At 39.8% G+C, this 21,428-nt stretch overlaps 1 pseudogene; it reads right to left on the bottom strand.

Annotated features, from left to right (window-relative positions):
• Positions 1 to 6,656: 6,656 nt before the first annotated feature.
• LOC134472945 (small ribosomal subunit protein eS4-like) lies at positions 6,657 to 12,319 on the bottom strand (annotated as a pseudogene).
• Between the last annotated feature and the right edge of the window lie 9,109 nt (positions 12,320 to 21,428).

Raw genomic sequence — 21,428 nt, 5'->3', positions numbered from 1 at the left:
CCGCGCGGCTTGCGGGACCGAGTCCTTGGGGAGAAACCGTGAAGACTCCGGATCCGGAGACCGAAACTGTAGGGGCGTCCCTGAGCAAAGATCGCCGCTGCAGCCCTCCCTCAGCCAGCGCCCCGAATTCTTTTCCTCCAGTCTCATGTCCCGGGAATCTTGTGTTTTGTAACTCACAGAAGCTCATCCTTGAGCAAATGTTGGAGAGTTTCAGGCGCACTTGGTTAAAAGGCTTTAACAAGTTTAAACAGCTCGCAATGCAGCCAGGCACTGTTTCAGTCGCCTTCTGTGGATGACCTCGCTTAGGCCTCACACCCACCCTCGCAAGTGGGTACTATTTTTGTCCTCACTTGACAGGCGACTAAACCCCAGCAAGTGAAAGTTAAACGGTTGCTCAGGGTGGCGGCGGGCAGAGGAGAGTCGGGATCCACGAAGTCTGACTTTGGTAACCACCACGTTAAACCACAGCCTGTCTGGGGCTCTAAAAATGACTGAGGATCCTTTTTCCAGATCTGGAAAACCACGGACACCCCCACCCTACCCACACACACTAGGAAAGCAAAAATATAGCCCTAGGCCAGCACAAGAAGTGAGCCAGTCCCATAGTATCATTCTAAGGCTGCTTTTGCTCCTGGCCTCATATCAGCGGATTTTGTTAGCCTGACAGAAAGCCATGGGCACAGGACACGCTTGGCTAAGGAAGACGGAGATGCAGCCTGTTTCGTCTTGCTGCATGCTGTTTTTCAAAAAACGGTTAAGATGCTCTAGAGCTCATCCGCACACACACCTAAGGCTGGACTGAAGCCCCAACTGCAATGCAAAAGCAGTGAAAAGTCTGATGAGGACCTGTGCGTCTGTAACTCCGTCTACCTCTGAGGCTAAGACGGGAGAACTGCAAGTTCCAGGTCAGCCTGGGCAATGTAGGAAGATCCTTTCTCAAAATAAAATTTTAAAAGGGGAGTGGGGAGGGGCTGCTCAGTGATAGAGCACATGAGAGTGTTTGCAGGCTCTGGGTTCTAACCCTAGCACCATGAAAAACAATACAAACACCAAACAAAAGCTGTAGTAGAGTTCGTAGAAAGAAAATTTTATAAATTTTAGAGTATTTCAGTGAAATACTCTGTGAAAGAAGAGAAAAAATATTTCCTTGTGTTTTGAATGACATGCAAAGTAGAGTATATTTGAAATTGATGCATTTCCATGTATATTCTGGGATGTTTTAAAGTGTAAGTAAATGTTTAATTCCAGCGCTGGGGTTGAACAAAGACAGGCCACTACCTGATGCTGATAGGAAAATTCAGCATAATGTCACATCACTTCCAGATGAAGAAACTGAATCATAGGGAATCAAGTCCTCATCTGAGATGTAATCACTGCCAGGAAGTTAGGGAGCTGGGTGGCCATAAGAGTAAAAGAATGAAGAAATTTAGGAAAAGAAAATCAGTACTGCCAAGTGGTTCCTTGTCTAGTATAGTTTTAACAAAGGAGTAAACATTTTCTTGCTGATACAAACCTGATTGTCTTATTCCCCTCACCCCCCATTTCAATCAGGCCCTTAGAATGTTCCTGTTGGGCATGGATGAGTTTTCAGAAGGCCCTGCGTGTGCAGGAGTCCCGGCGTGTGCAGGAACTTCTCAAGGTGTATTGCTCAGGCTAGTGGAACGTACTTGCTGTAGGGGATGAGGCCACAAAGCTGGTGTAACCAGATCCTTCAGGCAAACCCATTGAAGTGGGGCCTCGGGTGAAATTTACATTTAAATTGCACTGTAGCTGATGGAGAGGTAGGTGGAAGAGAACACAGTGGCACCTGCAGGCAGACCTAAGCTGTTGGAATAGTCCAGATGAGACATTCTGATGGCAGCACTGGAGACAGTCAAAAGAGTATGGTTTCATTTAATTCACACAAAGAGGAGAATGAGTTTGACTAAAGGCTTAAAAAAAAAAGAAATACTTTCACAACTTTTCTTGTAAGTAGGACTGGTTATGTAAGTGGGGTTTGGCCCATAGAACTATGAGGAAGACTTTGGAAAATGCTTCTTCCCTAAATAAAAGGCAGAGACTAATAAAAGGCAGAGGGCATCATTTTTCTGTACCCTTGAATCTTACATTTAAGTCCAGCAGAAGGACGTGATGTCCAGTGTTGCAGCAGCCATTATACATACACAACAGTGAACTTACAAGCATAAGAATAAAAGATAACAGATCAAGGACAATGGCAGGGAACTATGGGAAGTATCTTGGTTGTTGGTGGCACCTGGCCCACCTACTATCAGGCTTCTGGTTCAGTGAGATAATACATATCTCCATGATTCAACTCCAAATTTAAACACTGTGTTCACTTACTTGTAGCCAAACACATTCTTCCTTGATATAAGCTATTAGAGTTAATAGAAAACACCTCCTGTTTAAAAGAAGAAAGTTATATTGTCATATTTTGGGGACCAATTTGAAAATGTCTTCAGAAAAGATGGAGGACTCAGTGAAATGCTTAGGAGATGGAGTTTTTAATGGCAAGGAAAGCATTCTATGCAGTAAGGTATTTCCTCAGAAAAGGCTTGGAGTTAAGGGAGAAGAAGGTAGGAGATTGTGTGTCCTACAGGGGCAGCAAACAGGGTGAGTCCAAAAAGTGAGGGCCATCACCTTACCTGGACTTTCAAAGACACTGGTATAGGGAAGACAAACTCCAACCAACTGAATGTCCGGTACCAGTTTGTGTTCTCTGAAATAAAAGAATGAATTTTAGGAACAACGGAGGCTAAGGCTAAAGCATATTTATTGAGAGAAAGAAAGCTTCTGTTTGAGAGAGAGACAGATGGGGTCCCCAGTGGGTCACCAAAGGCTCTGTCTTTTTTTTTTTTTTTAAGGGAATTTTATAGAGTAAAACCACAAAGTGAGGCAGGTCCGAAATGGGAAAACATGGGAACTTGCAAGGCAGGGGGGCATCAGGTGGGACGGAACGATGGTCAGCCAATAAGATTAATTGCTCAGGTAAAATTGATTTAATCGGGGACAAATGGGGAAGTGAGTCATGTAGCAAGTGGGCGTGCTTAAAGAGGAGGGACTCATCCTGTAGGTGATTGGGTTCCTGACTCCTGGCTTCCTCAGAATGATAGAGACCTGTTTAGAATAGCAAGCCTTAGGATGTGGGTGTATTTGTTTGATCTTTTGTCTTGATGTCTGGCCCACAGTGGAAGGTGTCTGTCTCCCCCAAGGTTGCAAGATATCTGGTCTTCTGTGCTGGTTCCTTTGAGGGCCTGGCCCTGTCTGACTGCCTGTATTTCTAATTAACTCAGCTGCCTCTAACAAGAGAATTTTAAAACAAACTAGAAAAACATACTTACTACAATACTTTTTGCATCTAGATCTGTTCTAATCTATGAAAATTTTCAAAACCTTCTCATGCCAAAATCCTTACACAAATGCACTCACACACCATAGATAAACAGGCTTGGTGTTCTGTTCTATTGACCCAAGAGTCATGTTGCTGACTTTATAAGGTCAACATACAGTTTTGCATTGTTCTGCAGTAGAAATGCATTTAGACTTATGTATGGTATCCAATTAATAGCAGATGACTAAGTGTTAGAATGCTTAGCTTGGACATCACTTAAATTGCAGCTTTCTCACATGAACCTTAAAATGTACTAAAGGATTATCCTCAAAAGCAACAGACAGTGAATTAGACCAATACTGGCTACTAAGAATTAGAATTTTAGAGGTTTAAACCTGGCATTGCCATCCTGGCAAGCATGGCATTACATGAGATGTTGGGAAATTAGTTCTTTTCCTCTTAAATGTCCATGGGGGGATCTTGGCAGACAAAAGAGACAGTGGAAACATTTAAGAAACATGGCTACAGAAAACTTTCAAAAATTGCTCATACTCTTTCCATGCAGAGATAACCTGGTTATGCTGTGGGATGAGTTCTTTTTTGCCCCGTTTCCACATATTTACACTTTACATTCTTCCCTTCCTCTCTTCTGCTTACCTCCCCCCTCTCTCTTCCTCAATTTTTTCTTTTAGGGACATTTAAATCCTTTGAATATTCTATGTGGCTCTTTCTGCTTTTCCTTTGTAGTCATCTGCATAGTGGTAGTTTACAATTCCCTTTCCCCTTGTTGTATATTCCTATTAGTATGGTTAGATTTAGTTTTGTGTATCTTGAAAGTGTGGTCATGGCAATCAGGCATGAACACGGAATCCACTTTTAATAGTATCTCATCCTATGCTTTGCCAGGATAACTGAATATATATCTAGAAGTTAAAAAATTAGAGTCACAAAATACTTCTCCTGGTGTCAGTATTGCACAACTCCCCTGAGCTCTTGACCGAAGCAGAGCGGACTCGTTCAGTGCCATCTCTCTCTGCAGTTCAGCCCATCCCTGCTCCCTTCCAGCCTCCACACTCCTCCTGCCTTGGTCTCATTTTCATGAACCATGCGTTTGAAAGTCATCAGCCCCTCTCTTCACCTACTTTAACACATGCTGATCCAGTTTCTTCCTGAGGCGATGAGGACCTTACTACCTTCTGGTCATGTAGTCCACAGGAGGGCGGCATGCATCTGCCTATGCCTTTTTTCTAGTAACAGCCCACCCTGGCCTCTTTTCTCCAAGACCCATTTTCCTTGTTCTCCCAAATCTCAGAGGTGTTGTTGTCTTCACCTGCGGTGAGTAACACACTTTCTCACTCAGACACAGTCCACTCTGGGGTCTGCTCACTTCCGCTCACATGGCTTCTCTGAGGTCCTGGTTTACTGGACATCAACCAGACATCTTTTTGGCCTATCTGCAAAGCAAGCACTGTTGACAAGTCCTTAAAACATGCATAATTGTTCCAAATTTTCATCATTCTTATTGGAAGCTCCATTCTTGTCTACTTCACCAGCTTATCTTTTTTCCCATTGACATTATCAGTACAGGCTGGTGTCTTTTGGGGTATTACTGTGAGATAACTATTGTGATAGGTACTTTCGCTGTATTATCTCATTCTATGTATCCTCATAGCAACTGCTCTCTATTACAGGGAAGTAAATGGTACTTAGGGAGAGCAAAACAGCTCATGGGGGTAGAGACAAGATTCAGAATAAGGCAGTCTGGCTCCAGAGTTAGAGTCTGTAAATGCTTTTATGAAATTAGATGTCTTGATGTTTGGCTCTAAGTCTTCTTCTGTCCTATGCCCATGGCTTCAGGTACTGTTTTCGTGAAGGTGACACTTGGATTTGTATTTGAACCTCTGAGTTTCAGATTCTAGTATTTGCTCAGTTCTTTGATGTTTCTGCTTGGCTATCTCAAGGCAAGTCAGGCTAACATATGTGAAATGTGCTCTCCTGACATCCTCCCCGTTCTCACTCCTGGCCTTTCTTTCAGAATCCAGGCAACTGGCACTATACCTATGCAGGAATGTGAACAGAACCAAGCCTTCAGTCTTAATCCATTTGGCTGCTATAACAAAATACCAGACACTGGATGATTTATAGACAATAGACATTTATTTCTTACAGTTCTGGAGACTGGAAAGTGCAAGATCAAGGCACCAGGAGGCACAGTGACTGGTGAGCTTCCTGCTTGATAAATGACAACTTCCTCCTGTGTCTTCACATGGCAGAAGGTGTGAGGAAGCTCTTATAAAGGTACTAATCAAATTTATAAGAACTCAGACCTTAAGACCTGATCATCTCCCAAAGGCTACCAGTGTGTCATGGATTAGATTTCGACCTGTGAATTTGGGTGGATACGAACATTTAGTATATAGTGGCATCCTGCTCAAGTCCTTCCTCTGCTCACTTTTCTGTCTAGTGTCTCTCAAAGCTGGACACATTGATATTCTAAATGTCTCTTGCATCCGTCTGCCATCCTGTTTCCACTGCATTTCATAATCTAAACTGTCATCTTCTCTTATTTGGAACTGCAAAAATAACCTAACTCAAAACCCTACATTGATTCCTGCTCTACTGTATCCTATACCCATATGGTATCCAGAACCATCCATTTACAGTGACTTCCCTGCTCACAACTCCCCAATGAGGAGTTCTTGGGATAAAGGACTGGCATGATCCACATATATGGCTTATATTACTTCATTCTTTAATACAACCTCATTCCACTCTCCCAACCAATCTCTGTCCTTCCGTCACATCAACCACTATTACTCTAAAAGACACCTTTTTGACAATCTTCTCATCCCAACTCTGATGGATTGACAGCTGGGGGTCAACTTGTAACACCAAGCTGAACTGAATCAGTGTGGTTCTGGGTGTGGTCGGCCCATCTAAAGATTGTTGACAGCAGCATAAAAGGTAAAACCGAAGAGGAAGATGGTGTGCTTTTAATTCTCCTAGAGGTGCTGGTCACACTGACTTTCCTGATGTGAACTTGACTGTTATCACTGGGGGAGCTCGGGACATTGCTGAGGATGGCTGTGGCACTTTTCAGGGGTGCTCCAGTCCTTTCTTTGAGTGTTGCTTCCTGGCTCCAGTGCAGATTCCTCAAGTTTATCTTTCTTTATGGCAGAGTAGCACTCCATTCATTTAAACATTTGATAAATCTTCTAGCCTATCCAACTTTGCTTCCTAACTTGTTCCATATTTTCCATATTTTATCTTCTCTGATTCATTACGGATAATCCCTTTATAAGCAATTAATCATCCTGTACTATTTTCAGTTAAATACAGAGACCTCTGTTTTCCAGCACATCATGTAGATACCATTGTACCCATTGCTCTACCTGGATGCCAACGTCTTTTCAGCAATAGTGAGGCAGATTCCTTTCTTTGGGGAAGAGGAATTCGTGGGTTTTTTGCCTTTGTTAATAACACACATTTCAGAGTGCCAGGTAGCAATGCTGTTATTTTGGACATCTTTTACACAAACCACATCAAAAGAGCTGGAATGTCTCTCTGTTGGTGATCATCCCAATTCTTCCCAAGTTAGCATTTCTGGTCACCATACACAGGTTACCAGGGTCAAACTTGGTGAAATCTGTAATGTTGCCAGTCTCTAAATCACTCTGCATGGTGTCAATCTCCTTGATGAAGAAACCAGGGTATGGATGATAGGAGTATTGTTGGTCATCAAATGACAAATTCCTTTTGTATCCTTAAAGGTCTTTCTCATTTTGTACAATTTATGCCTGGCTTTCTCAGGTACAACACAATGAAGGGCCAAGTGACCTTTGGTGTGATAGATCAGAGAAAAATTCTCTCTGGTTTTGTGAGTGCTATCTATGATGACATCTATAAAGCCATCTAGGCAGGTTATATGAGCATGGACTTTGCCATTGATTTTAATGAAGCCCTACATGCAGATATTTTTGATTTTGTCTGCTGGCAGGCCATATGCAAGTCTATTTCTTTGGAAAATGGTAAGAGGCAGCTGTGAGGAGCACTGAGGGGACAAACATATTGGACAATGTAAAGAGCATCTAACACTTTGAGCTACTCTACTTCAAATGCTTTTTGTGGCTAAAAGCCCTGGATATGTTCAGAATGGAATTCCATTTGATCCAAGTGACAGTTTATGAATTTGCTTTTCTGTGTATCTGAACAGCCATGAAGTCTGTTTATATATTTTGACTACTTCTTTTCTAAATGTTCTATTTAGTTTTGTTTCAAATATTTAGCTCCTTACCATTTTCTATGCCTTGGAGGTATTTTTAAACTTGTATTTTCTTCTTTAAACATAATAAACCTAGTTGTTTATAATCTGTGATAGGTTAACTAATGGTTAACTTGCAACATACAGCTGAACTGAATCAGCATGATGCTGGCTATAGATGGCCCACCTGAGGACTTTTGTCAACTGCATAAAAAGAGAACTGGGGGGAAGATGGTGTGCTGTTAATTCTCCTAGAGAAGCCAAGGATGCTGGTTTTCCTGGTATGAACTCAGCTGCACTCATCACTGGAGGAGTTCAGGACCTCACTGTTGCTGAGGACGGCTGTGGGGCTTTTTGAGGGAGCTTTGGTCCTTACTTAAGAGTGTCGCTTTCTGGCTCCAGGGCAGAACCCCTTCTGGTTCTTATTTTGAGTATTGCTTTCTGCCTCCAGTGCAAATTCTTCATCCTGCTGGTGCAGACTTTCTAGCTTCCACCTCTGACCTTTGGGTCTCCTCAGTGCAAATCTGTGAAACAGACTTGAATAAAACATTGTCATGGCAGCTAAATCTGCAGCTGGACTCATGGAGGACATAGGTCTTCAACTGGACTTGTCCAGGACATTTTCCATCAGATCCAGGCCTTCAACTGGATTCTTTGAGTCTCTGGTATGTGGACACATCTCTTGTATTCTTTTACATTTGACTCTTTGGGTGAATATTATAAAATAATTCTCTAAATTGTGTCCTGTAACAAAATTTTTTCCATTGTGAACCCTGACTTCAACATAGCCCTGTCTGGTAATTCAAAAATCTGTTCTTTGAAGTATTATTTTTTGTCTCTTCCTGCCAGTTTGTGCCTATATGGTCTTTTCTTTGGGGGGGGGGGATCTTCTTGGATATCACTGTGTGTTCCTCTTTCCCTCAAAAAATTATTTGTAGGGAAATTTTTAAGGCCTAAAAAGATCTTCAGGAACATAGTGGGACACCAGACAGGAACATTTCAGGTTCAAGGTTTGAGGTTGTTTTGGAAAATGAAAGCAACAAATCTGTAGGAGCACTACTCATAGCCGTAGCCTCCCTGGGACAGGTCCATTAATTCTTTTCTTTTCTGCCCTCAGGTCTTTTCTGTGCCAAAGTAGCTTAATTGTCCATGAGACCTGTGGGAGACATGGGCACAGTGTACTTTTGCTTCTCTGAAAGTCATCAGGTCCCTGTGGGGCCTAGACTTAATGAGGGTGAATCTTCATTAATCTTTATCCATTGGGTGAATCCTAGGCTTACAACTGTATTCCTTATGCTCCAGGAGACTACCGGAATAAAAGTTGTTTCTTTAATGATTTTCAGCAAGAGAATTTGTCCAAATAACCTAGCCTGCCACTGGCAGAAATTGGTGCGTTTATATGGTAAATGGCTTGCTTGCTGTTTGGCCCCTTAACTGAACTTTCTTATCATTTGACTCTCTCTCTAGCAAATGAGTTTCATTTCATCTAATCATTTATATGACACTTCCTATATACCAGGGCACAGTTCCATAATAAACTGTATAAACATAATAAACATAATATAATTATTAACTTATGTAATCTTTCTAAAGGCCCTATGAAACAGACAATATTGTTATTATACATTAAGAATCTTAGATACTTAGAACTCAAGTTACCGTCCTGAGATCTCGCAGATGGTTAGTATCAAAGCCAGCATTTGAACACAGGGACATAACAAATCACTACGCTGTGTGTCTCTTCATGGGCACCAAGACAGGCCACTAATGAACCTCTAGCACATGGCATGCCTAGCAATAATTGTTAGTACTGCTGAATGCATAGACGTGAATGCTTTATTTTTTTATGAAAAAGAAATTCAATAAAAGTGGCATTGAAATGCCATTCAGATTTGACATTCTGCTTGATTTTCTTTAAGTCTGACATGAATGCAGCAGATAGATGAAAATATCTGGTAAGTTTTTGTTCCCATAGCACTTTGGAAGAATACTATCAGGTTGAAGTAGTGTTTGGAAGCAAGATCAGGTGGATGCAACTAGGCCTTATTTAATTTTATTAAATGCTATATTTGGAGAATGGATGAATGAGCTGGAGGACATGAAATTCTGAAACAAGGCTCCACAAGACATCCGGAGTAGCTTAAGAAACAAATATAATCCAACTTTATTATTGGTTTGCAAATCACTGATGTAAGCAAAGTCATGTGCTACTGTCCGCAGCAATGTTCTCTAGCTGGTCATCTGACTCCAGGTCACTGCCAGGGTAGCCTCACTGCTTTAAAGGTGACCGCTCTCCGAAAGTGCTCATTTCCCTTTCCAGAGCGTCGATTTGGTTATGCTCGGTTTGCCAGGTTATAGTTTCTCTCCTGTGGTTGGCCCGTGTGTCACCACCTTACGTCACATGAGCACTGGGACAGGATAGATATCTGATGAAAGGGTAACATGATGCAGGAAGTGATCTTTCGGTTTCCTCACCTTTAGCAAGGCACAAGTTTGTGTCAGACTTTCAGCAGTAGCAGTCCTTAAGATGCTTTCCTAAGTCACAGGCTGCCCCAGGAGGGCCAGCAAAGTTTCAGGAGCTTATTTGTGTTCAGGTAAACTCATGTGCACTTCATTCCATGTACATTCAGGCTCATGCTTTGATGTAACATAATTTCATTTATACAGGAAGAGCCACTACTTCTGTTGCAGCTAGAAATCCTTTATAATAACAGCACATTTTTAATCCTTTTCACTTTTAATAGCCAGAGCTACACTGAGAGCTACCCAATTTACAGTTTGGCTTAGAAAGTTGAAGTAATTTCCTCAAAGTCACAAGACGTAAGAGATGGAGTTATTTGGATTTGATTGGAGTGACTTGATCCCTATTATAGCATGTTTCAGATATGGCTATTTAAATCTCATATGAGCACTTAGGTAACAAATGATTATTAAACACTGGCTAGTTTCAAGGATATTACATCGAAAGAGATAGTTAGACTTTAACAATTCTAATTAAGTCATTGTCTTCTAAGTTTCCTACTTTAAACAATGCTAACTTATCTGTGGTTACTGACGTAAAGTCCTGTGAACCAAGTAACACTCAAAAGAAACCTGACATTAACTCTGGGAATTGTAATTATATACATTCTTGTGAAAACATTTGATGGGTTTGGATTATTAGCTGTGTGGATCTGGCAAAGCTAGTATCTTTAGGCTACGGCTTTCTTATATATAAAAAATGGGGACAATTCTCTCCACATCCCTGGGTGGTTGCCAGGATTAAAGTATGTAATACATTTATTAAGGTCCCTAATATAGTGCTTATCACTTAATAGACACTCGAACAATGTTTGTTTCTCCTTGAGTAATTTCTCTCTTTGTTTATGTGGGAAAATGATGTGAACAAACTTTATCAATCAATTCCAAGTTCCTTTTTAAAGTATCGGCAGAAAGTCTCAAAAAGCACTGCTAAAATAGTTGCTTGGGGCCGATTCCAGCCCATTCAGCACACAATGTTAAAATTTACCATAGAATATTTAATATGCAATTTTTCTCTTAATCTGTTTGCAGCAGCATACTTAATGAGCAAGTCAAATTATGCAGAATTTTTCTGTATGTGAGTGAAGAATGTTCTTTATCCTTCAGCACCAAAATTGCATTCCCTATAGTTAAAGGTGGAAGCAGGCTTAGCTAAGCTTCAAAACAATGCAACAAGAAAAGGATTAACCAATTATAAGACAAAAATCCTTAGAAATAAGGTCACTGCCAGACTCTGGCTGAGGATACAAACCAGAGAATATGTTTAACATGTGCTGCTCCGTTAATTCCTGGAATCTCAATGTACCTGGATCACTGAGTCCGAGAGAGGAGGGAAAGAGCACGAGCATTGTCCTCTCTGCCATCTCAGGTAGTGTGGCACTCTTTACTCTTTTCCAAAAATTTGTTTCAATTTTCCTAAAGCAATCTATGCATGAAATTTGAGCCAAATGTTAATAAAGAGTTTCTAGTAAACTTCAAGGATTTCTTACCTTTCTCTTTCCCTCTATCCTCTTTCCTCACCACTTTCAAAATTTTTGACTTTTTTTGTTTCTGGCACTTACAGATATCCTTGTATTTCTAAATATGGGTATTGTGCTTCTTTTTGACTTACTGGGGTTACACATCCTGTAAACATCCTATTACGAGATTTATGCACTGAGCTTGTTATGGAACCAGGCCTCCTGCTGCCCCTCTGCCATATGCCCAGTAGAGAGTATTATATTACAGCTTTTGTTTAACAGATGATTCTATTCATTATTGTGCATTTGCAAATATTCCCTTGTTCAGGCTAACCACAGTGGACTACAGATGTACAATTACTATCTCACTTTGTTTTTTTCTCTAAATTTAATGACAATGGTCTTTCCCCCCCTCTAAGTTCTTTTAATTCTTTCTACCCCTTTTGATAGCTTCTTTGTACCCTTTTCTACCAGGTCGGTCTCATCAATAATACATGTGTTTCATTTTGTTTTTCTCGGAAACCTCACTCCTGGTCGCCTCCTTCATTATGGACTGACTTCTCCCTGACCTGCTGAGCATCCTCCCGCTGGGAACTGCTGGAGGTAGGTGGCGTGTTTCCTGGATCTTGTGTCTCCCTGTGCCGTGGTGGACTCCTGCATGCTCAGGTGTGCAGCGGCAGGCAGGCGTGGTGCTTTAGTCCCCGGAGAGTCTGCCCTGGTCTGCAGTCCGGGCTGCCTGGGCACCATTCCTGGTACCCAGCTTCCCTTTTTTTTCACCCTTATTCTGAAATTTTTTTTTGTTATTTCACATCTGATTTCTTCCTGGCTTTCTCCCTCTTTTAGGTTCTTCTGTGTTGCCTTCGGGTTCATTATTTTATTAAATACTTGTTCAGTAAATGTAGCCTTCCCGTTCATTAAAAATTTTCCTTTTTAAAGAGATGATACTCACTGTTTTCAACTCCACATGCTTTATCGTGTTGTATTGTCTTGTCATAATTTCTATTTTTTATCTTTTAAATCATTTTGAATATATTTATCTTATGTTTTAGATTGTTATCCCTTGGGACTGCTGAGAAATAATTTTGCTACTTCCTTTATCTGTGCATATGGTTTTTCTTTTCAGATTTTTTTCAGTTGTGATTTCTTTCTTTCTCTTTCTCTCTCTTTTTGTGTGAGCTTGTCTTTGGTGTGGCTAGTTTTTCCCCACAGGAGTTTTGTGTCATCTGTATCATTACCTATTTCTTCTCTACTAGGTCTGAAATATATAATCAGCCCAGGCTTAATTCTTGTGTTAATCTCTCTACTTAAGCTTTCTCCAGTCAAATGTGTTGTGTAAATGGGAATCTCAAAATTGCATAAATCACTGGTTTAAAGTGGACAGTCTTGTTTTTCAATCACCTACTTATTTATTTTTTTTATTCATTTATTTAGAACAGTGTTTTCCTGGTCTCTGTTACCCATATTGGAGTTCTTTTTAAAAGTCTTAGCTTTTATGTTATGGTTCTGGTTCCCAGTTCTGGTTCCCTGTGCAGAGTCCTATTAAAAGCCTTGTTTCCTATTAAAAGTTAAGGTTGTGGCTGTAAATGGAGTTAGAACCCCTTCTTGCCTCACCTAGTACTGCTGGAGAATCAACTCAAGCTCCTCTTACTCTGGGGTTCAGTCCTTTCTGGAATCAAGATGTTCACTTTTCCTTCCTTCCTTCCCTCCTTCCCTCCTTCCCTCCCTCCTTCCTTCCTTCCTTCCTTCCTTCCTTCCTTCCTTCCTTTCTTCGTTCCTTCCTTCCTTCATTTTGAGATCATCTCTGCAGTTCCAAAATTTTCAGTTCTATTTTACTTGACATTTTTAGACATTAGTAAAAGGAAAATTTTTGTCTTAACTTTTTTTTTTTATTCACTCAAAAACTATGCTAAGAGCATCTCTAGGCATCAGTTAAGGAAATATATTGATAAATAAAGCAAAAACCTTGCCCTTGCAGGGAATTGTTGTGGCCACAGACAAACAAAAATAAGCAAAATACTTATTAGATGATAAGTGGAGAAAAATAACCAAAGGGTTTCAATGCCTATAAAGATGTTATAGTTTTAAATAAAATGACTAAGCCCAGAGTGGTAGCATGCATGCTTGTAATCCCAGCACTTGGGAGGCAAGAGGATCCTTGTGTTTGAGGTCAGCATGAGCTACACAAGTGAGTTGAATGTTAGCCTACACTACTTATCAAGAACCTGTCTCAAAACAAACAAACAAAGAAAAAAAAAAACTAAACACTACAAAAAACTATAAAGAAAATAATAATTTCTTGGAGTAAAAGTACCACAGAAGGGCCGGGGATTTAGCTCACTGGCATAAGCTCCTGCCTGGCAAGCGTACTTTCGTGAGTTCGATCTGTGGTACCAAAAACCCAAAAAGCCCCCAAAACAAACAAACAAACAAACAAAAACAACGAAAACTCTTTACTGAATACACAGAAAATAGAGAAAGAAAATTAAACAAATGACTTATTTGAAAAACAAATCAGTATAATTGGTCAATTTGCATAATGGGCAAGTTAAAAAAAAGAAAAAATAGAAAGTGCTAACATCAAGAATAAAACAGGGGATGTAATTACAGACAACAGGCTCTTATATTCCTAAGCAATTGCTGTGCAAAACTTGACCTTAATAATTGCAGTGACTTAGGTGAAATGGATTAATTCCTTGAAAAGAGCAAACCTCTAAGTGTCCAATATATATAATAGACACCCTGAACAGTCCTGTAGCTATTAAAGAAATAAAATTCATAACTAACTTTTAAAAAGAAAACTAGAATGCATTGTCTCCTAGAAAGGTATATCCTCCTGTCTCCTTGAACTCAATACTTTCTTAGTGGACTAGGAAGCTCCAAAAATTCCAAGCTGTGGCATTTTTTAGAGCTTTCCTTAACATCTGGCCAACAAACTCAGACAGCTTGGCATCTGGATTTAAAAAAATTATTTCTCCCATGCACAGCCACTGTATTATTTAATGTTCCATCATTATAACAAAACACTTGAGATAATTAGCTTGTAAAGAGAAATCATTTATTTTGGCTCATGGTTCAAAGGTTCTAGTCCATCATCAAGGGAGCTCGCTCTGATGAATAGTGATGCCAGAGGGCAATGCAGAGAGCAGTGGAGAAGCAAACTGCAGACTTCATGGCAAGAAAGCAAAACAGAGAAAGAGGAAGGGCTAGGGGTCCACGATTTCCTTTGAAGGCATACCCTCTACTCCACTTAAGGATCGCCTACTAGGCCCTACCCCATAAAGTGGCCACTACCTTCCAGTAGCATCACTCTGAGAATCAAGACTTTAACTCATGGGCTTTTGGGGGATCCAGCATCCAAACTATAGCAGCTACTATTATCTTTGCCAAATAAAAATCACAGCAACGTGGAGTAGTTTCATGTCCATCTCCAGTAGAATATCCACCTTCCCAACATGCTTCCCTAGTAGGTACCCAGAGAACGGGGCCCTGTTTCTGCAAATCCTGTTCATGATGAATTCCAGTCTGCTTCAAGTGATGTTTCCAAGCCCATTGGTTAACAGACCTGATGAGGGAAAGGGATGCAGTTATTCAGATAAGTAAGGGGAGAGTATTCCAGGAAGAAGGCAAGGAATGGCCAAGATCCCACACAGCAGGAGTGTCCCTGCCATATTTGAAAAAGAACAGTAAAACCTGAATACTCTGCAGTGCAGTGAGTGAGGCCACAGGCACAGGAGCGGAAGTCAGAGAACTTACAGGGATCCAGAGGAGTCATGTCTATAGGTCTTGGGCTCTACTGTGAACACTTTGGTCTTTATTGGTGTGGGATATGGAAATAACTAGAGGCCCTTAGGCACAGCAGTGATATGATCTGACATTTTTATCAGGATCCCTCAACCACTTTGTTGACAAAGACTCTTAAGGAAGAGATGGAGAGTTGAGGAGAGTGAAGGAGGTGAGTTAGGGGGCCCTTACAAGTGTAGGGAGAGATGACAGTGATTCAGACCAGAATGGTAGCAGTGCAGATAGTGACAATGGCAAGGTTTTGAATAGATTGTTCTCAACTTACAATGATTTGACCAAAAGGTTTTTAACTTTACAATGATAAATGGTACAATGGCAAAAGGTAGAGGCATTCAGTAGAAACTGAACATTGAAATTTTAGTTAGTGTCTTTCTTGAGTTAACAGTATACAGAATATCCTTTCTCCTGATGTGAGGTGGCAGCAGCAAGCCACAGCTCCCAGTCGCCCCACAATCACAAGGGGAAGTACCTGCTCTCCACTGCGGGTTGTGTTGCTGCACTGTGATCTTGGCAGGTTCGGAAGAGTAGATTAATTTCCTGCTTACAATATTTTCTACTTACAATAGATTTATCAGGACATAACCCCATCATAAGTCGAGATGCATCTGTGTAGTCTGACATTCATAAAGCCGAGAGGCCTTTGCTGATGCTCTACTGGGGTGTGCAAGAGAAACGGACGAGTGAAGCATGACTCCACTAGCTTAACTCTTTACAGTGCAAGAAATAGAAACACTGTGCAGCATTTTAAAAACAACATAGAGTCATGGTCTGCATGTTTCATCATTTTCCAATATTGGGAACCATTTTCAAGTTAGCGCTGTGAAATGTTTCCATGTTACTAAGCATAGAAAACATTCTTTTTAAATGATTGAATAATATCAATTATATGTTAGTTATACTTTGGTGGCTTAACAAGTCCAATGAGGGTAAATGTTATTTGCACTTTTAATGAAATTATGAAATCTGGAACAATTGAGCAATCTGATAGCCTTTACTAGAAGATAGTAATCTAGCAGGTGAATCTGAATTTCTGGTCATTTCCTGCAGCTAATAGCCTGTTTCAAACTGTCTAGATATTTAGTTTAAAAATCCCTTGTTCTTCAATTGTCAATGTAATATAGCCTCATTTAAAAAGTAATACATTCAGGAGTTTAAGTGGGACTTTCCTGATTTCTAACCCAAATTTCAGCTAATATCCCAAAGATTGAGAACAAGAGATGCTAGTTTAACTACGAACGGAATGTTAAGAAAGTATGCAAACAATTTTTTGTGATCCTTGCTTCACCACATATCTTGAGAATGTAATAAGGGGAAAAAGAGAACAATGAAGAAGAAAAGTGCTAGCATTCATTTTTAGAGAAAAATTTGGCAGTTTTCTTTGTGATGGGAACTCCAAGATTGGTAGGGTTTCCAGGACTTTGAAAATGTGCTGTAAATCCTTACACAGGGAGCCCAGATATCTTGTAGGTCTCGAAGAGTCTGCAGCCAAAGGGTTTTCTGTATAGAGAGATAGCTGTAGAGAGTAAGGTGCCCTTTCCCAGTGGTGCGGCGGAGGTCTGTTTATCGCTGTGGGCCTCAGCAACCTTGGAGGCCTTGGATGTGAGAAGGACTCCAGCTGGGCTGGGAGATGTTGGCAGGGTCCTTCAGACACCAAGGTGGTGAACAGAGGTAACTGAAGGCTGCAGGAGGAGGCAGTGCTGTGTGAGGGAAGCTCAGGCAGGAGACTCCCCAGTAGAACCACAGGACGGAAACTGTTCCCTGGCGATATGGAGTTGGTACCTCTGCACCCGCCCACATGGAATTTTATATGAGAGAGAAGTAAACTTTTATTTAACCTATTGCAATTTGGGTTTTGGACACTTGTAGCTGAATCTAAAACTAAGTCTGTTACCAATCCTTTTGTTTTGTTTAGTTTTGACAAGATCTTGCTATGTAGCTCAGACTGGCCTGGAAATCATGGCCTTCAATTTGAGTGCTGGGTTTATAGATGCCTGCACCACACCTCGTTTACTTTGTCAACCTTATAAAAACCCTTTCAGAGGAAAGAAAGAGAAGACTATGCAGTTCTATAGTCATAGGTCAATTTCATAAATGAAGATTGATATAAAAATCCTTTTTTGCCGTGCTGGGGCCTGAGCTCGGGCCTTACACATGCTAGGTAAGTACTCTACTTTTGCAGCTTCACACCCAGCACAATACAAAATTTGAAAATAGGGAAAGAAATGGCTAGAAGCACAATTTTAAAAGTATCAGATTAAATATATTTGAAAACATACTATATATGTCAAAGTAAAAAATTCCCCAGGAGTGTAAAGATGGCTTCACATTAACGCATTTATTTATATAATATGCCATGTTCATGGGGAAAGGAGAAAATGTGATCTAGAGATTTCAGAAAAAGGCATTTAATAGAATGCCATCCATGTATGATTTTTCGTTTTTTAAAATGATCTCATAGGAACAAGAAGGGAGCTTTGTTACCATACAGGGTATGTGAGTAGAAGGGTGGTTCTCATTCTTTGGTAGGTAACTAAGTCAGATGAGAAAGTTGAAAATAACCAGATCAAGGCTCTTTCCCAATAAACCTGGTGTCTTAGTTCTTTTAGGACATTGTCCAGGACATTCTGATAAGCCAAATGTGAGGACCACCAGCATAGAGACCACAACACATCTCAAATGTAATGGTGAAACTTTAATTCTATTCTCATTAAAGTGGAAAACCAGTTAGGATAACTGCTATCATCTCTTGAGATAAGAAGAAGAGGAAGATGAAACCTAGAAAAGAAAAGACAGTGTGGTCCATATGGGCAGGCAACTGGATTATACAGAAGTGCAAGATGATATTTATACAAATTGGGCTGGAGATGTAAGTCAGTGGTAGAGATCTTGCTAGCATGAACAAGGCCCTGGGTTCAACTCCCAGTACCACACACACACACACCTACACACACCCAAAACAAAAAGAATAAAAACAAAACAAAACAAAACACTTCCATAAGGGCATTAAGGCATTTGAAGTAATAAGAACTGTGGGAGTAATAAAACCCGAAATGTGTAATTGTCATTGTACAAAAGAGAGGAAAAGAAAGTGCTCTAAAGGATATAACTGCATGTATATTTAAGTGTATAAGATAGATAACCATATTACTGAGTTTTGTTGGATCACTGAGCGGAACTATTTTCAGTCTCACTGTTTGACAGTCCATTTTATATGCTTTAATTTTGTAACTTGAACAACTGTTTCTAAGATGACAATATGTAATCTATTAACTAGTGATTTCCTACTGTTTATTTTTTCTGAAATTCTGTATAACTTGTACCCTTTCTCCGTTTTTTTTCTCCTTAAATAAAATTTTAAAAAAAGAAGGGCATTAAATAAGGCATTTAGATATAAGATTAACATATATATATACATCAGCAGAATTCCTAATGTCTGTAATAATCTGTGTTAGAAGACTGGGGACGTTGCTCAGCAGTGTAGCTCCTGCCTGGCAAGCTTGAAGCCCTGAGTTCAATTCTTGGTACAAAAAAACCAAAAAACACCCCCCAAAAACAAAAAACAAAACCCCAAAAAACAAAAACCAAGCTCCCAAAAATCTGTATTAGAAATATCTAATCTATTCCAAATTGCAACAGAAATGATAAAGAATTAAAGAATATAGAAATAAATATTTAAAGGCATAGAGAAATTATAAGAGAATGGGAAATTATGTTATTGATGAATACAAAGGCCAAAAAAAAAAAAATAAAAAAGGAGAACACTAACATACTTGTGTGAAGGCAGATGTTTATCCCCCCCCCCATGGAAATCAAATGCCATTTTTATTAAAATCCTAATAGATTTTGTTTAGATGAGGGAATGGAAAGACTAGACTAGGTGGTTTGGAATATATATAGGAGAGCAACCAACTAAAAACACAGAAAAATTTGAAGCAAAGAAACAAGAAAGGGAATATAATTTCAAGACATTATAAAGTCATAAAATTTAAGACTGGTATTGGTACAGAGGCAGGTAAAATGGGTGACGGATCAGAGAATCCAAGGATAGGCCCACGCAATGATGGAAATTCTATCTATGACAAATTGGGAGACTCCTCTCTCTTTCCAGAAAGATGAAACATATATTCCATCATAGAAATATGATGTCAGTCATATTTTCCATTTAAAACTTTCTAGTAGCCATGTTTTAGAGAGTAAAAAGAAACAAGTTAAATAAATTTTAACAATGTATTTTGCTTAATACCAAATATCTACAATGTTACTTTACCATGTAATAACTGTAAAATTATAGACGCATTTTATATTATTCAGTAGTAAGTCTTGAAAATTCAGGATATATTTTATGCACTTATAGTTAATATCCACCTGGATTTGGCCAAGTCTCATTTTAAGTGATCCATAGGTATATGTGGTTAGTGGCTACATTATCAAAGTGCAAAACTCTATTGAGTAAGCGACATTAATCCCTACTTTGCATCATAATTCTATGCATAAATGTGAAAAGTATAATTTGGATACTTTCATAAAAAACAAGGAGTATCTATGATTTGAGTGATAGGCTGAATTTTACAAATATGATATGTAGAGCACAAATGATAAATGAAAGATTACCTATACAGGAAGAAAATATGGAAACAGGAATGAATTTAAAGAAGTAGATTTGAATTTATAAAGAACTCTGACATATTTGTAGACGTAGAGAAATGGTAAATTGATAAATGAACAATTCATAGAAAACTCAATGAGAATTAAATCATAAAAGTCACAATTAAGTCCAAATTAAATCACAATGTATCATTTTATCCCAAGAAACCAGCAAAAATATTCAAGTCTGGGAAAGCCAAGTGTTGATAAGGACTTGGAGTAGTAGGAACCCTTGAACACTGCTGATGAGAAGATGAATTGGCACAGTCACCTTAGAGAGCATCTAACAATGCAATGCCATTTCTAGCACATGCAAACTTCAATGAGAATGTTCATGGAAATGATAGTATCACTAGAAAAGAAGGAGATGCTTGAACATCTTTGCTAGCAGAAAGGGTAAGTTACCTAAGAAAAGATTTTAGGGTGGTTGAAATGAAGTAGATCCACATAAATGAACAGGGCTACATTTCCAATACATCAAAAGGAGGTGAAAAACTCAAACATGGAGTAACGGAGGCCTATGTTTGGTACCATTCCTATAAAACATGGCATCTGTAGGAGCAGTTTAAAATGTGCCAATGAATGGGAAAGAGGAAAAGAGAATGAGGTGAGAGCCTTTAATTTATTCTGAATTCTAAAATTCTTTCAATGTGACACAAGTATGGCAGACATAAAGATTCTGAAGAGCTGAATGACAGTCAGAGGTGTTCATCGGGGGCCTTGTTTGCCAGTAATAGATGAGAGACAGTGTAAGCAGAAGGGATTTGTTACAGGACACCAGGTCCTTCCTGAATCTTGGGGATAATGCCGGTGTGTGGACAGATAGTGTTTCAAGCCAACGTGGCTGTGATTGGCCAGGAGAAAGTAGGGTAAGAAGCAACTGTGGAGGTGTACACACACCTGTGGCCTTGTGCAATTGAAGGGAGATGGGAAAAGGGTGATACTGAGGGTGTCAGGGTGTGGGCAGCGTTCCACCTCTGCTTGAGTGATAATCCCGTGTGACTGATGAGTTGAGCAGGCATTACTTTTCCTGTTTCAAAAGGGAGAAACCCGAAGCTCAGAAATCTTAAAAGCCTCATCTGTGATGGAACCAGGTCTCAGGGCTCCAAACCACAGGATGACTTCTCACCACATGCTCTAAGTGTGGTGAGAGCTGTGGTTTGGTTTTTAATTGGCTGCCCATGTAAACTGTTAAACTCCTATAACTTTTTCACTTGCTACAGAGCAATAAGTGAGGTGACTTATAGATCGAAAGAAGGAACACTCATGGCTAATGTATTCTCATAAATGCTTCTCCAAGATGTTATTTTTTTCAGAAAAGCATTTGCTTCTTTATTCTGTTCCCCTGAACTCTATAGTGAGCATTATCCTGAGAGTGTCTTAACCCTCACAATAGCATCATGGGATAAGA

This window comes from Cavia porcellus, unplaced genomic scaffold (assembly GCF_034190915.1).
Source record: "Cavia porcellus strain 051 isolate PalLab524CR breed Dunkin Hartley unplaced genomic scaffold, mCavPor4.1 scaffold_2, whole genome shotgun sequence".
Lineage (NCBI taxonomy): Eukaryota > Metazoa > Chordata > Mammalia > Rodentia > Caviidae > Cavia > Cavia porcellus.
This window is presented reverse-complemented; position numbering and strand designations above follow the sequence as displayed.